Source organism: Rhinolophus sinicus, linkage group LG02 (genome assembly GCF_036562045.2).
Source record: "Rhinolophus sinicus isolate RSC01 linkage group LG02, ASM3656204v1, whole genome shotgun sequence".
Taxonomy (NCBI): domain Eukaryota; kingdom Metazoa; phylum Chordata; class Mammalia; order Chiroptera; family Rhinolophidae; genus Rhinolophus; species Rhinolophus sinicus.
Window position 1 is genome coordinate 128,553,099 of NC_133752.1, and position 8,717 is coordinate 128,561,815.

Sequence of the window (8,717 nt, forward strand, 5' to 3'; positions counted from 1 at the left end):
TCGTAAATATATGCGCAGGAGACACTCTAAGATAGCCCCAGTCATCCCTGTCTCCGTACTCATGACCTGGTGCAGTCCCCTCCCCCTGAGTGTTATTGGACTGTGACTTGTTTCTAACCAATAAAATATGGGAAAGATGATAGGTGTCACTTCTATGATTATCTTACATAAGATTATGACATCTGTCTAGCTAAGTGTCTCCCTCCCTAACTGGCTTTGATGAAGCAAGCAGCCATATTGGGAAAGCCACATGGCAAGGAATTGAAGGTGGCTCAGCAAGAAATGGAAGCTTTTCATCTAACAATCCACAAAAAGTGAAGGCTGCCAATAATGACCTGAGTTTGAAAGCAGATTCATCATGAGCAGATTCTTTTAGTTGAGAACCCAATCCTGCCTGACAGTTTGGTTACAGCCTTGTAGAGGAACCAGTTAAACTATGCCTGGATGTCTAACCCACAGAAAATGTGAGAGAATAAATTAAATATTTTTCAATGAAACTTTTAATTTGGAGGTAATTGTGGATTCCCATGCAGTTGTATGAAATATTACAGAGAGATAGGCACTGTACCCTTTGCCTGGTTTTCCCTAATGGAAACATTTTTGCAAAAGTATAGTATGTCATTCCAGGTACTGACACTGACACAGTCAAGATACAAAAACTTCCCAACAATCTTCATGTTGCCCCCCCCCCTTTTTTTTAACCATAGCTATACTATATCATAAATCTTAACATCTGGTAGGCTCATTTCCTCCCTTCATTCATCATTTACAAAATCAATTCACCTGTTTTAGTTCCTTTGCCATTTATACAAATTTTAGAATAATCATTGTCTATTTCTACAAAATATATTGATGGGACTTTGATAAGTATTGCATTAAATCTTTATATCAACTTGGAAAGAATGGTCATCTTTACTATGTGAATCTTTCAATTAATGAAAACAATATGTTTCTGCATTTATTTCGATTCTTATATTTAAATACTATGATTTTTTCTTTTGGATTTTTTTAAAATTTTTTTTATCAGCATTGCGTCATTTTCATCACACAGTTCCTCTCTATGTTTGGTTAGATTTACACCTAAGTCATTCTTTTTTTTTTTTTTTTTTTTTTTAGTAATTTTGTCCATGTGTTAATTGTTGATATTTAGAAATAAAATTGATTTTTATAGATTTATCTTATATCCTGTAATATTGCTGAAATTATTTATTTGCTTAAGAATTCTTTCAATTATCTATGTAGATTATCATGTCATCTGTAACTTGGGACAGTTTATTTCTTTTCTTTTTTTCCAGTCTATATGTTTTTATTTCCTTTTCTTATTGCACTGGCTAAAATTTTCTGTACTGTGCTAAATAAGCATAGTGAGAACAGATATTCTTGCTTAGTTCTTGAAACTAAGTCAGAAGTATTCAGTCTGTCTTCATTAAGTAATGATTTTAGGTGTAGGATTTTTGTAGATGTTTGTTATTGAAATGAGAAAGCTCCCATTATTGCTAGTTTTCTGAAAGACTTTATCATAAATGACTGCTGAATTTTGTCAAATTCTTTTTCTGAAGTGAATTATATGATCATGTGGCTTTTCCTTTAGATTGTTAATATGGTGGACTATATTGATTTATTTTCCAGTATTGAAATAGCTTTGCATCCTGAAATAAAGCCTACTTGGTCATGATATATAATTCCTTATGACTAAGTTTTACCTACTAATATTTTCTTAAGGGATCGTGAGTCTGATTCATGAGGGATATCAGTCTGCAGTTCCATTTTCTTGTATTGTCTTTGTCTAGTTTTGGTATCAAGGTAGTACTAGCTCATAAAATGAATTGGAAGTGATACTGTTTTTTCTCTTTTCTGGAAAGGTTGTTTAGAATTGGTGTTAATTTTTCTTCAACAATTTGGTGTAATTTTCTAGTGAAATCATCTAGGATTAGACATATTTTTGGAAAAAAATAAATTGTAAATTCAATTTCCTTAAAATGTATAGGACTACTCTAGTTATATATTTCATATTAAGAGAGTTGTGGTAGTTTGTGGTTTTTGAAAATTTTTTGTCAAATTTGTATGGGTAGAGTTGTTCATGGTATTCCCTCGTTATCCTTGTAATGTCTTTAGGATCTGTAGTGATATATCCTGTTTCAGTCCTGAATCAATAATCTGTGTCTTCTTTGTTTTGTTTTGTATTTGGTCAGTTTTGCTGAAGATGTGCCAATTTTACTGATCTTTTTAAAGAACCAATTCTTTGTGTCATTGTTTTGTTTTGTTTTGTTTTGTTTTGTTTTTCCTATTGCTTTTCTGTTTCCAATTAATTTTATTGATTTCTGCTCTCATCTTTATTTCCTTGCTTGCAATTACTTCTAGGTTTATATTGCTCTTTTTTTTCTAGGGTCTTTAGCAGAAAGGTTAAAGATTATTGATTTGAAATTTTCACTGTTTTCTAAGGTATTCATTTAATGCTATAAATGTGCTTTCTATAAAAAAAACTGATTTAGCTGTACCCCACTAACTTTAATATGTTGTATTTTTTGTTTCATTCAGCTCAATGTATATTTTTAAGTTTCCCTTGAGATGTTCTCTTTGGTCTATGAATTATTTAGAAATGCACTGTTTCATTTTCTATGTGTTTGGAAATTTTCTTGTTATGTCTCTGTTATACATTTACAGTTTGATCTCAAATTACATATTGATAAGAGTATTCAAAATACATACTGAGCTCTTACAACTCAACCACATAAAATTAGACAACCCAGTTAAAAAATGGACAAAGAATTTAAACAAAGAGTTTTACCAAGATATATAAATGACTAACAAGCACATGTAAAATGCTCATAATTAATCATTGAGAAATACAAATCAAAACCACAATGAGATATTACTTTACATCTACTAGGATGGAGGTGGTAGTAATAGTAGTAGTAGTAGTAGAAGTAATCATTTTAGAAGTAGTAATTGTAATTGTAATGGAAGAAAACAAGTGTTGGTGATGATATGGACAAGTGGAACCATCACACTCATACATTGCTAGTGAGAATGTGAAGCAGTGCAGCTCCAAAAAACATTTGGCAATTCCTAAAAAATATTAAACACATGACCCAGCAATTCTACTTCTAGGTATAGACTCAAAATAATTGAAAACAGGTATTCAAACAAAAACTAATCAGTGAATTTTCCCAGCACTATTCATTATTCGCATTAGCCAAAGGTGGAAACAACTCAAATGTGAATCAATAGATAAATGGATACACAAAATATGGGGTATCTATACAACGGAATATAAGTCAACTATTAAAAAAAAAAAATACTGATGAATGCCACAACAAGAATGAAGTTTCACAACATTATGCTGTGAAAGAAGCTGGTCGCAAAAGACCATGTATTATTTTATTTCATTTATATGAAATATCCAGAGTAGATGAGTCTATAGAGAATGACAGTAAATTAGTGTTTCTTAGGGCTCAGTGGATAGGAAAATAGGAGATAACAGCTAAATAATATGGGGTTTCGCTTTGGGATGATGAAACTGTTCTAAAGTTGGTTGTGCAGATGGATGCACATATCTGTGAGTATATTAAAAACCATTGAATTGCATATTTTTAAATGGATGAACTGTAATGTAAATGAATTATATCTCAATAAAGTTGTTTTTAAGAGTAAATGTGATTAAATTTCAAACTATCACATTGGACAACAAGCAATGGAATCTTAGAAAACAAACAAACAAATAAAAGGAAAAATAAAAGGGAATTGACAACCATTCTCTAGGCATTGAGTGACCTAGCCAGTCTACCTTCTTTTCTCTACCTTTCAGAGTTTTCTTCTATTTGCTTCGTGTACTGTAATGTTCATGGATTTTACTTGCCCTTAGTGGAAGGGACAGGAAAATGTATATCTAGTCCATCTTCCTGGAAGTAGAATTCCTCAATGTGTGTTATTTTAAGCTCATAAAGACTGCTTTGCAACAATAAATAATATAATTCTGTGTGTCCATTAGCACTAAGAGGTAAATATTTGCCACAGAGCATTATTATAAGCATTAAATTACATAATGTCAATGATTTTGTAATAGCATTCAAATCTCACCTACTTCCTGGTTTCACATAGTGCTACAGCATAGATAAATGGGAGTTCAAATCTCTGTTCTTCAACTAATAAAACTGTCCACTACTCAGTCTTTCTGAACCCTAGTGGCATGTTAGAATCCCCTGAAGAGGTTTAAAGAATTATAAATCCCTCAGGAAAGATTCATTAAATAAAAATATTTGGGCATGGATCCCTTGAGTCAACATTTTTTCAAACTCGTCATGCAATTCTGATGGTGAGTAGATTTTGGGAACCACTCCTCTAAACCTCTCTGAAATTGTTTCCTTCTCTGTAAAAAAAGGATAATAATGGGATAATAATGAAACAAAGGTATCTGCATTACAGTTTGCTGTAAGACATGAATAACAATCTAAACCAAGTTACAAGCATAGCACCAACATTTTGAAGTAGTAGAAGTTCAAATTTTGTAACCATATTCTTGGTTACCTGTACCACTTCTCAGGTCTAGCACTAATCAAGTCACATGACTTTGAGCTTCAGTTTCATCATTTCTAAGCTGGAGGAACCTGGACTTAACCCACACAGTTAATATAAGGATGAACTTTGATAACATAAATAAAAGCATTTTATACACTGTAGGTATGTCAGTTCACATACCTTCTTTCTTAAATGTCTCTGCAAAACACAAATAAAATCATCCTTACTATAATACAACATTTCATATGGAGTTTTAAGTTCCAGGAAGGAAACAGATACCTTATATTGGTCCAGTTATCTGGTAGTTCCCCCACTGGTAGTTCTTTGATCTCTTTTAGGTCTAGCCACTAGTACAGAATGGTTTTCAGGGAAAGAGGTTACATGGGTTTGCCTCCTTAAGGGAAGAGTAGGCATATTTGTTGGTCATCAATAACTGGATTTTATTTATTATTTCTGTCACACTATCTATTTTATTTCCCAAGATTTCTGCATATCACCCTTGTCCCAGGAGTTACTAAGTTCAAAGAGCCAAGAAGTCATCCCCAAAATGTCTCTTTTGATATTCTAGAATTGTGCATTTAAAAGAGGTCCTATTGTATCTGTGTAACTGAAAGTGCCTCCCCAAAGTTAGAAGCCTTGTAAGATTTCTGGAATACACAATGAAGTAATTCTGAGACATTTCTCTGCCTTGTCTATCTTTGTTTTTAATATCATGAATTTTTTTCAGAATCCATCCAAATAGGTGACACTACAGAACATGTGAAACAGACTTCTGGGGATCTGAAAAATGTAATACAAGAGCTGCCCTGTTCCAGATAGATAGATAGACACATAGGTGGATGCATAGGTGTCAGAACTCAGATTCAACTTTTTGACTTAGTAAACACAATGGTTATCCATATTCCCGCCAGTCTGAGGGTTTGGTTGATTACAGAAAATCTACCACTTTTGAAACTTTACAAAATTATTATTTTCTTGGTATAGTTAACTAAACGATAAAATATTACTTGACCTGTTGTTTTATCTTAAGATAATTAGACCAGTGGAAGCATGATTAGATTATACAGTCTAACATTGAAGATTATTCTATGCACCAAACCAGGAGTTAAATTAACACATTAAATCTATTTCAAGAGCTCTAAAAACAAAACCCCTCAGTATGCAATAAATAGACAATAAAATATGACAAAAGAAAATATAATGGCCAAGTGAAACAATTCCATTTTCTATTTCTAAGTACTATTAGAATAACTATGTCATGTTGTGAAAGTAAGATAACAAAATGGCTTGTTTTAATAAGCTATTGCCAAGGGATTTTAGGAAAAGACTATTTTGTTAACAATAGAACTGAGTCATCCATAAGGACATATAATATTTCCTAGACAGATTCTTTTGGTCAGGGTCTGGGTGTAATTTTTGGACAGCTTTTAAATGCTGTCTTACAAAAAGTATTATTTTAAACTGAGTCATGATACACTTTTCATTCTCTGAAGCAGTTTTGTGCCATCAGGGTTGGGGAGGCTGAAAATAGATGGATCAGATCCTGCCTAACAAAAGCATGTAGCAGGAGGACAAAAACGGCTCGCATTTAAAGCAGTGATTTAGGATTCCTGGATTTCTGTTGACTTCTTTACCTTGAGAAAGTCTGAGACTTTTCATTCTCTTGAATCTCAACCAAAGCAAAATGAACTCTCAACTATTCCAATCTAAACTAAGCTCCTATTTTCCTACTAGAAAGCACTATTAACTTTCCCCCGAGAAAGATAGGTTATATAAGAGCCAAATAAATAAGACTCCATTTAGAGGACCCTACGAGTGCATACAATGAACACAAAAATCGATGTGAGCCCTTTTGACAGCTGAAATTAGATGTCTCATAATGTTTTGCCAGCTTCATAGAGCATTGTATATTTTCAAGGTACCCTCTCTGACTTTGTGCCCCTTTATCTTCGTTTGCCTTTCTCGTTAAAAATACAATTTTGCCCTTTTACTAACATTTCCTGGGCTTAGGGACTTGCTTTTAAGACCTGGCCACAAAACCTTGAATTGGTGGCACAGGCATTGCTAACAGCAAATTAACCTAGAATTATATGTACCTTGGGGTTATTCAATATCACATTACCATGGATAATTTTTATTTTGAAGCTTGCCTTTCTTTTCCTTTTATGTCACATGGCATCTAGACAAAAATGAACAAACACTACTGGGAGTTGCCTGGAAAACACAAATGTCTTGAGATTTTTGCAGTATCAGTGACATTCTCATGTCTACAGATATAGAATTGAAACGTGAGGCACAGGTTTAAACTTAGGAGAGAGAGATAGGAGACTAGTGAGCTAGAGAGTTCAAATCAAGTTTCTTAGGCAGGGACAATGGAAGACTACAAGAGTAAAGCATTACCATTTATTAAAGAGCCAGACAAAGAAACATGCTATTGAATAAAATACCTTAAATACTAGTGCTTTGTTAAATGCTTTATACCTTACTCTGAAAGCTGATTTTATTTTTAAGGAAGAAGAATTAATACAAAAATGATTCATTTCAAGCAACGTTTTTTTGTATTATGAAAAATAAAATAAAAATGGTATGGCCTAAAACAGTCTTTGAGGCTCTATCCTGACCCTTCATTTTAAATCTAATCCCGTATCCCTAATGCAGCATCTCAGTTTACATCAACTTGCTCTACTTCTTTCTTTTTGTACATTCTAATATAATTATATCATTTACGTATATTTTTGTGCTTACTGTTTATTGCACATCTCCTCCTACTAAAATGTAAAATCTACAAGGAGAAAGGTCTTTGTTTTATTCATTGGTGTATCCCAAGAGTATAGGATAATGCCTAGCACAACAGAATGAATGAATGAATGAATGAATGAATGAATGAATGAATGAATGAATGAAAAGTACTAAGACACCTATTCATCAGGATCTTTGTCCTGCTGGATAGAAACTAGCCTACTGAGAGCTGACTTAATTTTTAATGTTGGTTCTAACATTTTATCTTCATATTAGCTATATGCCATAATTTACTCTTCCTACCCTCATTTTGCAAACACAAATTTTATGATTTAAAAAATATTGTATTTTCTCCCAGTTTCAAAAGAATTATGCATAAAGCCAGAAACAAACTTAGGACCATACAGCACTATTATGTATACTTTCTTGTTACAACATAGTTTAAGTACTGAAAGTATTTATTCATCCATAAATCTCCATTCTTTAAATCAATAATAAAAAAAGAAAAAGTGGGAAAAATAGTAGGTTATATCATTTTCCATTGGTTTAATAAATGAAAATAAAATATTAAAATGCTAAAAAAAAATTATATATAAAAATCAACCCCACAGATCTAGCGAAAGCTTCTGTCTCATTGTTTAAGTTCTGGACTTCAATATAGAGGGATGGCAGATTTCTGTTTAGAAAATGATTCTCTGTGACATTTCAGTGAGTTGTCAAATCTATAACCTCCATTGTTTGAACTGTTGCTGAAGGACAGATGCCTTTCCTGTGGGGGTTATACCACTGTGAGCGGTTAAAAAAATAAGGGCGAGCTTTCTGCACATGGCACCACTATTCACTGAAGAAGGTTATTTTTGTGCTAAATCATCTGCACAAAACCATATGGTTAGAAGAAAATAGACGACTAGCCAATATAGAGCATCTCCAGAGGGCACTAGCCTGGCATTAGATGCCGGCTGATTTGTTTGCTATTTGAATAGATTTCTTCCTTTCCTTGGCTCATTGAAGGAAATTGTGATTTGGAACAATAATTCCACTGTAAAAGATAGACTAGAACAGAATGTCTTCAAGTAACAAATACTTTCCAGAAATATATATATATATATATATTCATATTTCATTCTAATTTCTAGGTGTTATATAATGTCATTTGCAGACCTTTGCCACAGAAATTGTATAACTCTCTCTCAATCCATCATAATACATGCTATGGGGTAAATTGTGTCTGGCTCCCTCAAAATTCATATGTTGAAAACCTAATTCAGTACTTTGAAATGTAACTCTATTTGGAGATAGGGTCTTTAAATGGTTGTTAAATTAAAGTGAACTTGCTGAAGTGGGCCCTAATCCTAATAAGGACACTATAACTGGTGTCCTTATAAGAACAGGAAATCTGGACCAGAAACACACAGAGGGAAGAATACAGGGCAAAGATGGACATCTACAAGCCAAAGAGA